Genomic DNA, 18,053 nt, shown 5'->3' with positions numbered 1-18,053 from the left:
CCGTCAGAGGTTTAGCAACGCCAGAAAAAACAGCTATAAATCGACGATAAAAATTAGCAAAGCCCAAGACTTTCTGGAGACTCTTCAGAGAAGTAGGCTGCGTCCAGTCGTAAATAGCCCGAACCTTGACAGGGTCCATCTCAATAGAAGAAGGGGAAAAAATATACCCCAAAAATGAAATTTTTTGAACCCCAAAAACACACTTTGAACCCTTTACACACAAAGAATTCTCCCGCAAAACCTGAAAAACCCTCCTGACCTGCTGAACATGAGACTCCCAGTCATCAGAAAAAATCAAAATATCATCCAAGTACACAATCATAAATTTATCCAGATAGTCACGGAAAATATCATGCATTAAGGACTGAAAGACAGAAGGTGCATTAGAAAGGCCGAAAGGCATTACCAAATACTCAAAATGGCCCTCAGGCGTATTAAATGCGGTCTTCCACTCATCCCCCTGCTTAATTCGCACCAAATTATACGCCCCACGAAGATCAATCTTAGAGAACCACTTAGCCCCCCTTACGCGAGCAAACAAATCAGTCAGCAAAGGCAACGGATACTGATATTTGACTGTAATTTTATTCAGGAGACGATAATCAATACAAGGCCTCAGAGAGCCATCCTTTTTAGAGACAAAGAAAAAAACGGCTCCTAAAGGTGATGAAGAAGGACGAATATGTCCCTTTTCCAGGGACTCCTTAATATACTCGCGCATAGCAGCATGTTCAGGTACAGATAGGTTAAACAAACGACCCTTTGGAAATTTACTGCCAGGAATCAGATCTATGGCGCAATCACAATCCCTGTGAGGAGGGAGTGAACCAATCTTAGGCTCTTCAAAAATATCACGATAATCAGACAAAAATGCCGGAATCTCAGATGGAATAGATGACGAAATGGACACCATAGGAGTGTCCCCATGAGCCCCCCGACATCCCCAGCTTAACACAGACATAGCTTTCCAGTCAAGGACTGGGTTATGAGACTGTAACCATGGTAATCCAAGCACCAAAACATCATGTAAATTGTACAACACAAGGAAGCGAATCACCTCCTGATGGTCTGGAGTCATACGCATAGTCACTTGCGTCCAGAACTGTGGTTTATTACAAGCCAAAGGTGTAGAATCAATACCCTTCAGAGGTATAGGGACTTCCAGAGGCTCTAAATCAAACCCACAGCGCCTGGCAAAGGACCAGTCCATAAGACTCAGAGCGGCGCCAGAGTCCACATAGGCATCCACGGTAATAACTGATAATGAACAAATCAAGGTTACAGACAAAATAAATTTGGACTGTAAAGTGCCAATTGAAATGGACTTGTCAACCTTCCTAGTACGCTTAGAGCATGCCGATATAACATGAGCAGAATCACCACAATAGAAGCATAACCCATTTTTACGCCTATAATTCTGCCGCTCGCTTCTGGACATAACTCTGTCACATTGCATTTTCTCTGGCGTCTCTTCAGAAGATACCGCCAAATGGTGCACGGGTTTGCGCTCCCGCAAACGCCGATCAATCTGAATTGCCATTGTCATGGACTCATTCAGACCTGTAGGCGCAGGGAACCCGACCATAACATCTTTAACGGCATCAGAAAGGCCCTCTCTGAAATTTGCCGCTAAGGCGCACTCATTCCACTGAGTAAGCACAGACCACCTACGAAATTTTTGGCAGTATATCTCCGCTTCATCTTGCCCTTGAGATAGGGCTATCAAAGCTTTTTCAGCTTGAATCTCCAAATTAGGTTCCTCATAAAGCAACCCTAAAGCCAGGAAAAACGCATCCACATTGAGCAACGCAGGATTCCCTGGTGCCAATGAAAATGCCCAATTTTGAGGGTCACCTCGCAGCAAAGAGATTACAATCTTAACCTGCTGGACAGGATCTCCTGAGGAGTGAGGTCTGAGAGAAAGGAATAATTTACAATTATATTTGAAATTCAAAAACCGAGATCTATCTCCGGAAAACACCTCTGGTGTAGGGATTTTAGGTTCAGAAATAGGAGCATGTATAACATAATCTTGTAAATTTTGAACCTTCGTAGCAAGATTATTTAAACCTGCAGCCAAACTCTGAGGATCCATCTTTAAACAGGTGAGCTCAGAGCCATTCAAGGATTATAAGGAGAGAAAGGCAAAGGCTGTAATTAAAGCTGAAATACAACTGATCCAACTATGGAGCAAGCATAGAGGAAAAAGGGAAAAAAAAAAAAAAATTTACAGACTTCTTTTTTCTCTCCTTTCTTCTGCCAATAAGTTTAACACAGGCCGGTCATACTGTCATGGTTCCCAATGGCAAGGGAACGTAAGAAACATATAAGTAACGAACGAGCTCTCGGGTGATGGAAACTCGAGTTGACCGTGAGCTAAATCTACCACACAACTAACAGTAGCCAGGGAGCATACCTACGGCTTCCTATATGCCACGCGCCAGCCGGAGGACTAACTACGCCTGGTAGAGGAAGAAACAGACCTGGCTTACCTCTAGGGAAATACCCCAAAAGATGATAGCAGCCCCCCACATGTAATAACGGTGAATTAAGAGGAAAAGACATACACAGTATGAAAGTAGATTTAGCAAAGAGAGGTCCACTTACTAGATAGCAGAAGGATACAAAAGAGGACTTCACGGTCAACTGAAAACCCTTTCAAAAACCATCCTGAAATTACTTTAAGACTCCTGTGTCAACTCATGACACAGGAGTGGCAATTTCAGCCCGCAAGAGCTTCCAGCTACAGAGAATTACAAAAACTGCAAACTGGACAAAAGGTACAAAACAAAAGGACAAAGTCCACTTAGCTGATCAGCAGACTAGTAGCAGGAACATGCAACCGAAGGCTCTGGTTACAATGATGACCGGCAAGGAAATGACTGGAGAGCAAGGCTAAATAGGAAACTCCCAAACACTGATGGAAGCAGGTGAACAGAAGCAGCAAAGTGCAAACAAGTCACCAGTACCACCAGCAACCACCAGGGGAGCCCAAAAAGCGGATACACAACAGTCCAGCCTCATGAAGATTTAGGGGCCCGCTTCACAGCGCAAGAGGAACAAAGCAATTAAATGTTATATATTTAGTAGTGGTAGGCAGTGCTTAGAAAAAATTATGCAAAATATATTACAAAACGCAGCAAGACAATACAGTATATACAATCATATAAAATAAAAATGGATAAACAAAAGAAAGTTACTAGACCTTAACATGGAAAATATACCTAAAGCCACTGGTGAGGGGCATTCACCCCCTCACCATTCATCCACTCAACAGTGGCACATCTGGGCTTGTGGACCCACTATGCCATAGGACTGGGCCTGCCTATCAAGAGGCATAGCTAAGCAGCTACCTTGTGTTCACTGGAGCTTCTGATGGTGGAGACAGACCGGGCTGCAGGTAGCCGCTAGGTACCACTTCTGGGCAGAACCCGATAATACAGCTGCTGACTCCATGGGTCAGGTACGCTGACACTGATTATGGCTAGGTCTTCGTTCAGACTTGAGAGTTCTGGCACCTCTATAGATCGGTTACTGACACGGATTTGGACTCAGTTCAGACACGCCGGTCTAGGATACTGGATATGGCTTAGGCCACACATATACCGGGTGTGACGGAAACTACCGTGCTGGAATACCTCTTTCAGTACCACCCCGTGTTTCAGGAGGTCCACTCTGCTTTGGCTGGAGTCTGAATGAAGGACGCTAGCTGAAATTGCTTGGTTACATGGGCGCATATAAAAGATCACTGCTTCTCCACGTATTTCCAGTGTGACAACACTTTACTCACAGGACACAGAATATATCACACAGATACAGAGGGCGGGCCAATTGAAAAGCGGCAGGCTAGACATACATTACAATAGCCTCAGGTGGCCGGAGCCTGCCGATATTTCCTGTGGGAATTACAAAGGTGGGATATCTTGTCCCCTCTGCCAGGGGCGCAGCCTGTGGACTGATGCATTAGGGACATGCATCTCACATGGAACCTATTATACATACATATAACTGCACAACATATTCTGGGTGCTGGGGGGTTCCGTAACACCGGGGGGCAATGTTCAGTCTCTGGCCGGTCCTGGACCAGGGGATGAAGTTCAGGGTCTGGCTGCTCCAGGACCAGGGGACAAGGTTAAGGCATTGGTCGCTCCAGGACCATGGGACTTCAGGAATAGGGCTGGCAGCTCCCATACCAGGGTATTTCGAGAACAGGATTGGCCACTCCGGGACCAGAAAACTACAGATACAGGACTGGCAGCTACAGGAACAGGGGTCTATGAATTCAGGACTGGCCGCTCCCAGACCAGGGGAATTCGGAAACAGGACTGGCTGCACCAGGACCAGGGGACTTTGGATAAAGGACTGGCTGCACCAGGACCAAGGATACAGGTCCAGGATACTGGATATACCAGGACCAGGGAACCTCACAACTCGCTAATAGTACGCCTCACTCAATAACGACTCTATATGTTGCTTGGCGAGTCCCTAAAGGAGAGGGTCTTTTATACATGAAATCTCCCAATTGGCTGGAAGCCATCTTGCATGTGTACTAATTATACTAAATGCTCTCCGCTACAAGCTAGACAAGAACGGCACTTGCATTCTCAGGACTGGATGACCCATGGACATACCAGACAGCATATGGTAGTTATTATTATTATTATAGCGGAGAGGAGGGGTATGCATAATAAAAACAAGTACAATAATCTTAAACAATACAAGTCACAGCTGGTACAGGAAGAGAGAGGACCCTACCAGCGAGGGCTCACAATCTACAAGGGATGGGTGAGGATACAATAGGTGAGGGTAGAGCTGGTCGTGCAGTGGTTTGGTCGATCAGTGGTTACTGCAAGTTGTAGGCTTGTCGGAAGAGGTAGGTCTTCAGGTTCTTTTTGAAGGTTTCGATGGTAGGAGAGAGTCTGATATGTTGTGGTAGAGAAGTTGAACTTCTCTGTGTATAACGCCCCGACCTGGAGCTCAAGATGTTCAGACATAACTTAACTCTCTCTGAATAGGGCTCGTACTTCATTTGACAACACCCTCACTGGATTCTGGAGTTGTCGGACAGGATTCTGACACTGACTCTTCACGGATTGCAGCACGAAGTCTCCCACTGAACCGAAGCCTCCACTTGCCATGAATACAGTCAGAGTCATCTGTGCAGAGGTCATACTGACAAGGGCAGTCTCTTTCAATGGGCCAAGGCTTTGGAGTTCTTTAAGCTTCACTTGACAAAGACCGTCAGGATTTTTAGCACAACTGAAGTGATACCGCAATCCCATCTCACGACTGAGTTTTGGATTCTACTTACCCTGCCAAACAGTGTTTACCTTCATGGATTCTGCACGGGTAGCTGCCTCAATAAGCTGACGAACAGGTGGTCTTTAAAATGCCAGGCCAGATGTGATGGTTTTCTCACACGTCACCGATCTGGTCTGCTCCTGGAAGCTGGGAAGGGAAGTTTTTACAGAAGGTTCTGGGTTCAGCTCTTTGAAGACAATACAGAAGGCCACCAGGAAGGCCTGCAGGTCTCAGGTGATAGGAGCCTCTTTCTTCCATAGGGGAACGAGCAATGCCCAGGGTATCTTCTGCTAGGTAAGACATCATGAATCCCACTTTGGCCTGATCTGAGGAAAACTGCTTTCATTAGCCGAAACGCGTGGGTCTAATATCTGCACTGCTGGATGATATGTACACAGTCTACAATTATTTTTAGATTAACAAATAAACGTGGATTTTACTTACTGCAGTTGACTTGGTCACAATGAATTTATCTTTCCTGCTTCGTCCTCAAGCCATACCCTGAGATCTTCCGTGCAAGACAATGAATGGCATCCATCCATCCATCATACTAATGGAGTCTAGGATACTGGAACAAAATTTGGCAGCACATGAACCGGGTGGGGGGGGGGACACTGTTCAGGTACTGGCAGTTCCAGGACCAGCAGACGAGGTTCAGGCACTGGTCGCCACAGGACCAGGGGTCGAGGTTCAGGCACTGGCCACTGAGGGACCAGGAGACTTCAGGAATAAGACTGGCCACTCTGGGACCTGGGGACTACAGATACAGGACTGGCCGCATCGGAACCAGAGGACCTTACATGTTATGATCTGGTGACCTTGGAGCCGCATGAAACTTTCTCTGGAGTCGGTGGAACCTGTACTGACCGCAAATCCTGAACTAACACCGCAACTAGAAGTAGCCGTGGGGTGGGCCTAACATACCCTAGACACCTCGACACAGCCGGAGGACTAAATACCCCTACAGATGGAAATAGGAATGCTACCTTGCCTCAGAGCAGACCCCCAAAGGATAGGCAGCCCCCCACGAATAATGACTGTGAGTAGGAGAAGAATAGACACACGCAGGTATAAAACAGGATGATTTAGCAAAAGAGGCCACTCTAGCTAAATAGGAAAGGATAGGACAGATTACTAGGCGGTCAGTATTAAAACCCTTCCAAAAATATCCACAGCAGATAATACAAAAAGTTCCACAATCTAACTAAAGATATGGAATGTATATCTGCCACTCCAGAGAATCCAACAAGACTGAGAAAATACTGACACAATCTAAGCTGGACAAGAAAACACAAAGAATAGCACTGAATTGTGAAGCACATAGCATGTGTGCCACAGGAAAAAAAAACCAGACACTTATCTTTGCTGATTTGGCAGAAAGGCAGGAGGAACCAAGCAGAGGTCCAACACCTCCCAACAACAATTGACAACGGGCAAGGACTAATGAATCCTGCATGCCTAAATACCCCAGTCAGAACTGCAATCAGCAGATACACCTGACCAGGACTGCAACTCAGGTGCAACTGCATTACCACCTACAACCACCGGAGGGAGCCCAAAAGAAGAATTCACAACAGTACCCCCTTCCTTGAGGAGGGGTCACCGAACCCTCACCAGAGCCCCCAGGCCGATCAGGACGAGCCAGATGAAAAGCATGAACCAAATCAGCAGCATGGACATCAGAAGCAAAAACCCAAGAATTATCCTCCTGGCCATAACCCTTCCATTTGACAAGGTACTGAAGCCTCCGCCTCGAAAAACGAGAATCCAAAGTCAACCACATACTCCAACTCCCCATCAACCAAAACAGGGGCCGGAGGATCAACAGAGGGAACAACGGGCACCACATATTTCCGCAATAAAGATCTATGGAAGACATTATGGATAGCAAAAGAGGCCAGAAGCGCCAATCGAAAAGACACCGGATTAATAATCTCAGAAATCCTATAAGGACCAATAAACCGAGGCTTAAACTTAGGGGAAGAGACCTTCATAGGAACATGACGGGAAGACAACCAAACCAAATCCCCAACCCGGAGCCGGGAACCAACACACCGACGACGGTTAGCAAAACGTTGAGCCTCCTCCTGAGACAACACCAAATTGTCCACCACATGAGCCCAAATCTGCTGCAACCTGTCAACCACAGAATCCACACCAGGACAGTCAGAAGGCTCAACCTGCCCAGAAGAAAAACGAGGATGAAAACCAAAATTACAAAAAAAAGGCAAAACCAAAGTAGGCGAACTAGCCCGATTATTAAGGGCAAACTCGGCCAATGGCAAAAAGGCCACCCAATCATCCTGATCGGCAGACACAAAGCATCTCAAATAAGTCTCCAAAGTCTGATTAGTTCGCTCGGTCTGGCCATTTGTCTGAGGATGAAATGCAGAAGAAAAAGACAAATCAATGCCCAGCCTAGCACAAAAGGCCCGCCAAAACCTAGAAACAAACTGGGAACCTCTGTCGGACACAATATTCTCCGGAATACCATGCAAACGAACCACATGCTGAAAAAACAACGAACCAACTCTGAAGAGGAAGGCAATTTAGGCAAAGGCACCAAATGAACCATCTTAGAAAACCGGTCACAAACAACCCAGATAACCGACATCCTCTGGGAAACTGGAAGATCAGAAATAAAATCCATAGAAATATGCGTCCAGGGCCTCTCAGGGACCGGCAATGGCAAAAGTAACCCACTAGCACGGGAACAACAAGGCTTGGCCCGCGCACAAGTCCCACAGGACTGCACAAAAGAACGCACATCACGTGACAACGAAGGCCACCAGAAGGACCTACCAACCAAATCTCTGGTACCAAAAATACCAGGATGACCAGCCAACACAGAACAGTGAACCTCAGAAATCACTCTATTAGTCCATCTGTCAGGAACAAACAATTTCCCCACAGGACAGCGGTCAGGTCTATCAGCCTGAAATTCCTGAAGAACCCGCCGTAAATCAGGGGAAATGGCAGAAAGGACCACCCCTTCTTTCAGAATGCCGACCGGTTCAAGGACCTCAGGAGAATCAGGCAAAAAACTCCTAGAAAGGGCATCAGCCTTAATATTCTTAGAACCCGGAAGATACGAAACCACGAAATCAAAACGGGAAAAAAACAAGGACCATCGAGCCTGTCTAGGACTCAGCCGCTTAACAGACTCGAGGTAAATCAAATTCTTATGATCGGTCAGGACCACAATACGGTGCTTAGCTCCCTCAAGCCAATGTCGCCACTCAAACGCCCACTTCATAGCCAACAACTCCCGATTGCCGACATCATAATTGCATTCAGCAGGCGAAAACTTGCGGGAGAAGAAGGCACACGGTTTCATCAAAGAACCAACAGAATCCCTCTGAGACAAAACGGCCCCTGCCCCAATCTCAGAAGCATCAATCTCAACCTGAAACGGAAGAAAAACATCTGGTTGGCGCAACACCGGAGCAGAAGTAAATCGGCGTTTAAGCTCCTGAAAGGCAGAGACAGCCGCAGAGGACCAATTCGCCACATCAGCGCCTTTTTTCGTCAAATCAGTCAAGGGTTTAACCACGCTGGAGAAGTTAGCAATGAAACGGCGATAAAAATTTGCAAAACCCAAAAATTTCTGAAGGCTCTTCACGGATGTGGGTTGAATCCAATCATGAATGGCCTGAACCTTAACCGGATCCATCTCCATAGATGAAGGAGAAAAAATAAAGCCCAAAAAAGAAACCTTCTGCACCCCAAAGAGACACTTAGACCCCTTCACAAACAAGGCATTGTCACGAAGGATCTGAAATACCATCCTGACCTGTTCCACATGAGACTCCCAATCATCAGAAAAAATCAAAATATCGTCCAAATATACAATCAAGAATTTATCAATATAAGTCCGGAAGATATGCATAAAGGATTGAAAAACAGATGGAGCGTTAGTGAGCCCGAATGGCATCACAAGGTATTCAAAATGGCCTTCGGGCGGCGTATTAAACGCAGTTTTCCATTCATCACCCTGCTTAACCCCTTAATCCCATATGACGTACTATCCCGTCGAGGTGGGGTGGGCCTTAATTCCCACCGACGGGATAGTACGTCATAGCCAATCGGCCGCGCTCACGGGGGGAGCGTGGCCGATCGCGGCCGGGTGTCAGCTGCCTATAGCAGCTGACATCTGGCACTATGTGCCAGGAGCGGTCACGGACTGCCCCCGGCACATTAACCCCCGGCACACCGCGATCAAACATGATCGCGGTGTACCGGCGGTACAGGGAAGCATCGCGCAGGGAGGGGGCTCCCTGCGGGCTTCCCTGAGACGATCGGTGCAAGGCGATGTACTCACCTTGTACCGAGCGTCTTCTCCATGCAGGCCCCGGATCCAAAATGGCCGCGGGCTGCATCCGGGTCCTGCAGGGAGTACTTCCGGGTCGGAGCAGGCTGCAGAGCAGCCTGCTCCGATGAAAGTATGATCGCCGATCTGATAGAGTGCTATGCAAACTATCAGATTGGCGATCTGTGATGTCCCCCCCTGGGACAAAGTAAAAAAAAATGTTTTCACATGTGTAAAAAAAAATTAAAAAAAATTCCTAAATAAAGAAGAAGAAAAAAAAATATTTCCATAAATACATTTCTTTATCTAAAAAAAACAAAAAAAAAACAATAAAAGTACACATATTTAGTATCGCCGCGTCCGTAACGACCCAACCTATAAAACTGTCCCACTAGTTAACCCCTTCAGTGAACGTAAGAAAAAAAAAAAAAAAACGAGCCAAAAAAACAACGCTTTATTATCATACTGCCAAACAAAAAGTGGAATAACACGCGATCAAAAAGACGGATATAAATAACCATGGTATCGCTGAAAACGTCATCTTGTCCCGCAAAAAACAAGCTGCCATACAGCATCATCAGCAAAAAGATAAAAAAGTTATAGTCCTCAGAATAAAGCGATGCCAAAATAATTATTTTTTCTATAAAATAGCTTTTATCGTATAAAAGCACCAAAACATAAAAAAATGATATAAATGAGATATCGCTGTAATCGTACTGACCCGACGAATAAAACTGCTCTATCAATTTTACCAAATGTGGAAAGGTATAAACGCCTCCCCCAAAAGAAATTCATGAATAGCTGGTTTTTGGTCATTCTGCCTCACAAAAATCGGAATAAAAAGTGATCAAAAACTGTCACATGTCCGAAAATGTTACCAATAAAAACGTCAACTCGTCCCGCAAAAAACAAGACCTCACATGACTCTGTGGACCAAAATATGGAAAAATTATAGGTCTCAAAATGTGGAGACGCAAAAACTTTTTTGCTATAAAAAGCGTCTTTTAGTGTGTGACAGCTGCCAATCATAAAAATCCGATATAAAAAAACGCTATAAAAGTAAATCAAACCCCCCTTCATCACCCCCTTAGTTAGGGAAAAATAATAAAATAAAAAAAGTATTTGTTTCCATTTTCCCATTAGGGCTAGGGTTAGGGCTAGGGTTAGGTCTAGGGTTAGGGTTATGGCTAGGGTTATGGTTGGGGCTAGGGTTGGAGCTAAAGTTAGAGTTGGGGCTAAAGTTAGGGATAGGGTTGGGGCTAAAGTTAGGGTTAGGGTTGGGGCTAAAGTTAGGGTTAGGGTTGGGGCTAAAGTTAGGGTTAGGGTTTGGATTACATTTACGGTTGGGATTAGGGTTGGGATTAGAATTAGGGGTATGTCAGGGTTAGGGGTGTGGTTAGGGTTACAGATGGGATTAGGGTTAGGGGTGTGTTTGGATTAGAGTTTCAGGTAGAATTGGGGAGTTTCCACTGTTCAGGCACATCAGGGGCTCTCCAAACGCGACATGGCGTCCGATCTCAATTCCAGACAATTCTGCGTTGAAAAAGTAAAACAGTGCTGCTTCCCTTCCGAGCTCTCCCTTGCGCCCAAACAGGGGTTTACCCCAACATATGGGGCATCAGCGTACTCGGGACAAATTGGACAACAACTTTTGGTGTCCAAGTTCCCTTGTTATGCTTGGGAAAATAAAAATTGGGGGGGCTAATTTTTGTGAAAAAAAAATAATAATTTTTATTTTCACGGCTCTTCGTTATAAACTGTAGTGAAACACTTTGGGGTTCAAAGTTCTCACAACACATCTAGATAAGTTCCTTGAGAGGTCTAGTTTCCAATATGGGGTCACTTGTGGGGGGTTTGTACTGTTTGGGTACATCAGGGGCTGTGCAAATGCAACGTGACGCCTGCAGACCAATCAATCTAAGTCTGCATTCCAAATGGCGCTCCTTCCCTTCCGAGCTCTGCCATGTGCCCAAACAGTGGTTCCCCCCACATATGGGGTATCAGCGTACTCAGAACAAATTGGACAACAACTTTTGGGGTCCAATTTATCCTGTTACCCTTGTGAAAATACAAAACTGGGGGCTAAAAAATCATTTTTCTGAAAAAAAAAAGAATTTTTATTTTCACGGCTCTGCGTTATAAACTGTAGTGAAATACTTGGGGGTTCAAAGCTCTCAAAACCCATCTAGATAACTTCCTTAGGGGGTCTACTTTCCAAAATGGTGTCACTTGTGGGGGGTTTTAATGTTTAGGCACATCAGGGGCTCTCCAAATGCAACATGGTGTCCCATCTCAATTCCAGTCAATTTTGCATTGAAAAGTCAAATGACGCTCCTTCCCTTCCGAGCTCTGCTATGTGCCCCAAACAGTGGGCGACGCGACCAATCACATGCCGAGACGTCACGGGAGGCAGGAAACGCGCGTATTTTAAAATTACGTCACGGCTTGTGATTGGTTGCTTGCCGCCCATGTGACTGCGACGCGACCAATCACAAGCCGGAACGTAATTTTAAAATCCTGAATGCCTAGAATTAGGCATCCAGGACCTGAAAATTACGTCACGGCTTGCTGTGATTGGTCGCGTCGCGGCCACATGGGCGGCACACGACCAATCACAAGCCGTGACATCACGGAAGGAAGTAAAAGCGCGCATTTTAAGCAAAGAACGGTAAGGCCCAGGCTGCGTCGGAGAGGTGAGTATAGCAATATTTTTTATTTTAATTCTTTATTTTACACATTAATATGGATCCCAGGGCCTGAAGGAGAGTTTCCTCTCCTTCAGACCCTGGGAACCATCAGGAATACCGTCCGATACTTGAGTCCCATTGACTTGTATTGGTATCGGTATCGGATTAGATCCGATACTTTGCCGGTATCGGCCGATACTTTCCGATACCGATACTTTCAAGTATCGGACGGTATCGCTCAACACTACTCACCACACATCTAGATAAGTTCCTTAGGTGGTCTACTTTTCAAAATGATGTCACTTGTGGGGGGTTTCAATGTTTAGGCACATCAGGGGCTCTCCAAACGCAACATGGCGTCCCATATAAATTCCAGTCAATTTTGCATTGAAAAGTCAAATGGCGCTCCTTCCCTTCTGAGCTCTGCCATGCGCCCAAACAGTGGTTTACACCCACATATGGGGTATCGGCGTACTCAGGAGAAATTGTACAACAACTTTTGGGGTCCATTTTCTCCTGTTACCCTTGGTAAAATAAAACAAATTGGAGCTGAAATAAATTGTGTGTGAAAAAAGTTAAATGTTCATTTTTATTTAAACATTCCAAAAATTCCTGTGAAACACCTGAAGGGTTAATAAACTTATTGAAAGTGGGTTTGAGCACCTTGAGGGGTGCAGTTTTTTGAATGGTGTCACACTTGGGTATTTTCTATCATATAGACCCCTCAAAATGACTTCAAATGAGATGTGGTCCCTAAAAAAAAATGGTGTTGTAAAAATGAGAAATTTCTGGTCAACTTTTAACCCTTATAACTCCCTAACAAAAAAAAATGTTGGTTCCAAAATTGTGCTGATGTAAAGTAGACATGTGGGAAATGTTATTTATTAAGTATTTTGCGTGACATATCTCTGTCATTTAAGGGCATAAAAATTCAAAGTTGGAAAATTGTGAAATTTTCAAAATTTTCGCAAAATTTCCGTTTTTTATCACAAATAAACGCAAGTTATATCGAATAAATTTTACCAATAACATGAAGTAGAATATCTCACGAGAAAACAATGTCAGAATCGCCAAGATCCATTGAAGCGTTCCAGAGTTATAACCTCATAAAGAGACAGTGGTCAGAATTGTAAAAATTGGCCCGGTCATTAACGTGCAAACCACCCTCGGGGCTTAAGGGGTTAATACGAACAAGATTATATGCCCCCCGAAGGTCAATCTTCGTAAACCAACTAGCCCCCTTAATCCTAGCAAACAAATCGGAAAGCAAAGGTAAAGGGTATTGAAACTTGACCGTGATCTTATTCAAGAGGCGATAATCAATACAAGGTCTCAAGGAGCCATCCTTCTTAGCAACAAAAACGGTGAAGAAGATGACTGAATATGCCCTTTCTCCAAAGACTCCTTAACATAACTCCGCATGGCGGTATGTTCAGGCACAGACAGGTTGAAAAGTCGGCCCTTAGGAAACTTACTGCCTGGAATCAAGTCAATAGCACAATCACAGTCCCTATGCGGTGGAAGGGAACTGGACTTGGGCTCATCAAATACATCCTGGAAATCTGACAAAAACTCTGGAATTTCAGAAGAGGAAGAAGAGGAGACTGACATCAAAGGAACATCATTATGAACCCCCTGACAACCCCAACTAGTCACAGACATAGAATTCCAATCCAACACAGGATTATGTACCTGCAACCACGGGAAACCCAGCACGATAACATCATGCAAATTATGCAACACCAGAAATCGACAATCTTCCTGATGGGCTGGCGCCATGTGCATGGTCACCTGTGTCCAAAACTGGGGCTTATTTTTAGCCAAAGGTGTAGCATCAATCCCCCTTAAAGGAATAGGGTTCTGCAAAGGCTGCAAGGGAAAACCACAACGCCTGGCAAACTCAAAATCCATTAAGTTCAAGGCAGCGCCTGAATCCACAAACGCCATGACAGAAAATGATGACAATGAGCAGATCAAGGACACCGATAACAGAAATTTAGGTTGTACAGTACTGATAGTAAATGAACTAGCGATCCTTTTTGTCCGCTTAGGGCAGACTGAAATGACATGAGAAGCGTCGCCACAATAATAACACAACCTATTCTGACGTCTGAATCCTGGTCGTTCCGTTCTAGACAAATTCCTATCACACTGCATTGGCTCAGGACTTTGCTCTAAGGACGACGCCACAGCGCGCACAGTTTGACGCTCCCGCAAACGCCGATCAATCTGAATGGCCAGAGACATAGAATCACTCAGACCGGAAGGCGTGGGAAACCCCACCATAACATCTTTAACGGATTCAGAAAGACCCTTTCTGAAAATTGCCGCCAAAGCAACATCATTCCATTTAGTCAACACAGACCATTTTCTAAATTTCTGACAATTCTGCCACCTCTTGACCCTGAGACAGGGCCAACAGGGATTTCTCTGCTTGATCCACAGAATTCGGTTCATCATATAATAATCCTAAAGCCTGAAAAAAGGAATCTACATTAAGCAAGGCCGGATTCCCAGATTCCAGGGAAAATGCCCAATCCTGTGGATCGCCACGCAGCAGGGAGTTGACAATTTTAACCTGCTGAATGGAATCACCGGAGGATCGCGGTCTCAGAGCAAAAAACAGTTTACAATTGTTTTTAAAACCCCAAAATTTGGACCTATTACCAAAAAAACAAATCAGGAGTAGGAATCTTCGGTTCTAAAGCAGGAGTCTGAACAATATAATCAGAAATACCCTGTACTCTAGCAGCAAGCTGGTCTACACGAGAAGCTAATTCCTGAACATCCATGCTGGCACAAGACTCCTCAGCCACCCATAAATAAAGAGGGAAGAGAAGACAAAACAGACTGCAGAAAAAAAAATGGCTCAACACCTTTCTTCCCTTCTTCTGAGATGCATTTAACTCATTATTGGCCAGTTGTACTGTTATGATCTGGTGACCTTGGAGCCGCATGAATCTTTCTCTGGAGTCGGTGGAACCTGTACTGACCGCAAATCCTGAACTAACACCGCAACTAGAAGTAGCCGTGGGGTGTGCCTAACATACCCTAGACACCTCGACACAGCCGGAGGACTAAATACCCCTATAGATGGAAATAGGAATGCTACCTTGCCTCAGAGCAGACCCCCAAAGGATAGGCAGCCCCCCACGAATAATGACTGTGAGTAGGAGAATAGACACACGCAGGTAGAAAACAGGATTTAGCAAAAGAGGCCACTCTAGCTAAATAGGAAAGGATAGGACAGATTACTAGGCGGTCAGTATTAAAACCCTTCCAAAAATATCCACAGCAGATAATACAAAAAGTTCCACAATCTAACTAAAGACATGGAATGTATATCTGCCACTCCAGAGAATCCAACAAGACTGAGAAAATACTGACACAATCTAAGCTGGACAAGAAAACACAAAGAATAGCACTGAATTGTGAAGCACATAGCATGTGTGCCACAGGAAAAAAAAACCAGACACTTATCTTTGCTGATTTGGCAGAAAGGCAGGAGTGTCATGATTCCCCAATGGCATGGGAACATCAGAAACACAAAATAACAGACTAGCCCTCGGGTGATGGAAACTCAAGCTGACCGTGACCTAAATCTACCACACAACTAACAGTAGCCAGGAAGCATTCCTACGGCTGCCTAGATGCCATGCGCCAGCCGGAGAACTAACTACGCCTGGAAGAGGAAGGAACAGACCTGGCTTACCTCTAGTGAAATTCCCCAAAGATGATAGTAGCCCCCACATATATTAACGGTGAGTTCAGAGGAAAAGACATACACAGTATGAAGGTAGATTTAGCAAAGCGAGGTCCACTTACTAGATAGAGGAAGGATACAAAAGAGGACTTCACGGTCAGCTGAAAAACCCTTTCAAAAACCCATCCTGAAATTACTTTAAGACTCCTGTGTCAACTCATGACACAGGAGTGGCAATTTCAGTCCACAAGAGCTTCCAGTAACAGGAAATGACAAACTGTAAACTGGACAAAAAATACAAAACAAAAAGGACAAGAGTCCACTTAGCTGATCAGCAGACTGGTAGCAGGAACATGCAACTGAAAGACTCAGGTTACAATGATGACCGGCAAGGAAGTGACTGGAGAGCAAGGCTAAATAGGGAACTCCCAAAACTGATGGAAGCAGGTGAGCTGAGGCAGAAAAGAACACACAAGTCTCCAGTACCACCAGCCACCACTAGGGGAGCCCAAAAAGCGGATCACAACAGTACCCCCCCCTTAAGGAGGGGGCACCGAACCCTCACAAGAACCGCCAGGGCGACCTGGATGAGCCCTATGAAAGGCACGAACCAAATCCGAGGCATGAACATCAGAGGCAGTTACCCAAGAATTATCTTCCTGACCATAGCCCTTCCATTTAACCAGATACTGGAGTCTCCGCCTGGAAATACGGGAGTCCAAGATCTTCTCTATAACGTACTCCAATTCACCCTCAACCAGCACAGGAGCAGGAGGCTCAGCAGAAGGAACCACCGGCACCTCGTATCTCCGCAACAACGACCGATGGAACACATTATGGATAGCGAAAGATGCCGGGAGGTCCAAACGAAAGGAAACAGGGTTAATAATCTCCAAAATCCTATAGGGACCGATGAACCGAGGCTTAAATTTAGGAGAAGAAACTCTCATTGGGACAAAACGGGAAGACAACCACACCAAGTCCCCAACACGAAGGCGAGGACCAACCCGACGCTGGCGGTTAGCAAACCGCTGAGTCCTCTCCTGGGACAAATTCAAATTGTCCACCACTTGTTCCCAAATCCGATACAACCGATCCACCACAGCATCTACTTCAGGACAATCCGAAGACTCCGCCTGACCAGAAGAAAAACGGGGATGAAACCCCGAATTGCAAAAGAAAGGGGAAACCAAAGTGGCCGAACTAGCCCGATTATTAAGAGCAAACTCCGCCAACGGCAAAAAGGCAACCCAATCATCCTGATCCACAGACACAAAACACCTCAAATACGTCTCCAAAGTCTGATTAGTTCGCTCCGTCTGGCCATTAGTCTGAGGATGGAAAGCAGACGAAAAAGACAAATCAATGCCCAACCTGGCACAGAATGCCCGCCAAAATCTAGAAACGAACTGGGTACCCCTATCAGAAACGATATTTTCAGGAATACCATGCAAGCGAACCACATTTTGAAAAAACAAAGGAACCAACTCAGACGAGGAAGGCAACTTCGGCAATGGCACCAAATGAACCATCTTAGAAAAACGGTCACACACCACCCAGATAACAGACATCTTCTGAGAGACAGGAAGATCAGAAATAAAGTCCATCGAGATGTGCGTCCAAGGCCTCTTCGGAATAGGCAAGGGCAACAACAACCCGCTAGCCCTAGAACAACAAGGCTTGGCCCGAGCACACACATCACAAGACTGCACAAAAACACGCACATCTCGAGACAGAGATGGCTGTCATGAATCCCCAATGGCTAGGGATAGCACAGGACAAGCAAAGTACAAATAAATAACGGACGAGCTCTAGGGTGATGGAACCTGGGCTGACCGCTGCCCTACGCCTGACAAACGCAACTAGAGATAGCCAGGGAGCGTGCCTACGTTGGTTCTAGACGCCACGCACCAGCCTAAGAGCTAACTAGCACTGCAGAGAAAATAAAGACCTCACTTGCCTCCAGAGGAATGAACCCCAAAAGATACAGTTGCCCCCCACATGTATTGACGGTGAAACGAGAGGAAGGCACACACATAGAGATGATATATAT

This window comes from Ranitomeya variabilis, chromosome 3 (genome assembly GCF_051348905.1).
Source record: "Ranitomeya variabilis isolate aRanVar5 chromosome 3, aRanVar5.hap1, whole genome shotgun sequence".
In the NCBI taxonomy this organism is placed as follows: domain Eukaryota; kingdom Metazoa; phylum Chordata; class Amphibia; order Anura; family Dendrobatidae; genus Ranitomeya; species Ranitomeya variabilis.
Note: the sequence above shows the minus strand (reverse complement) of the source record.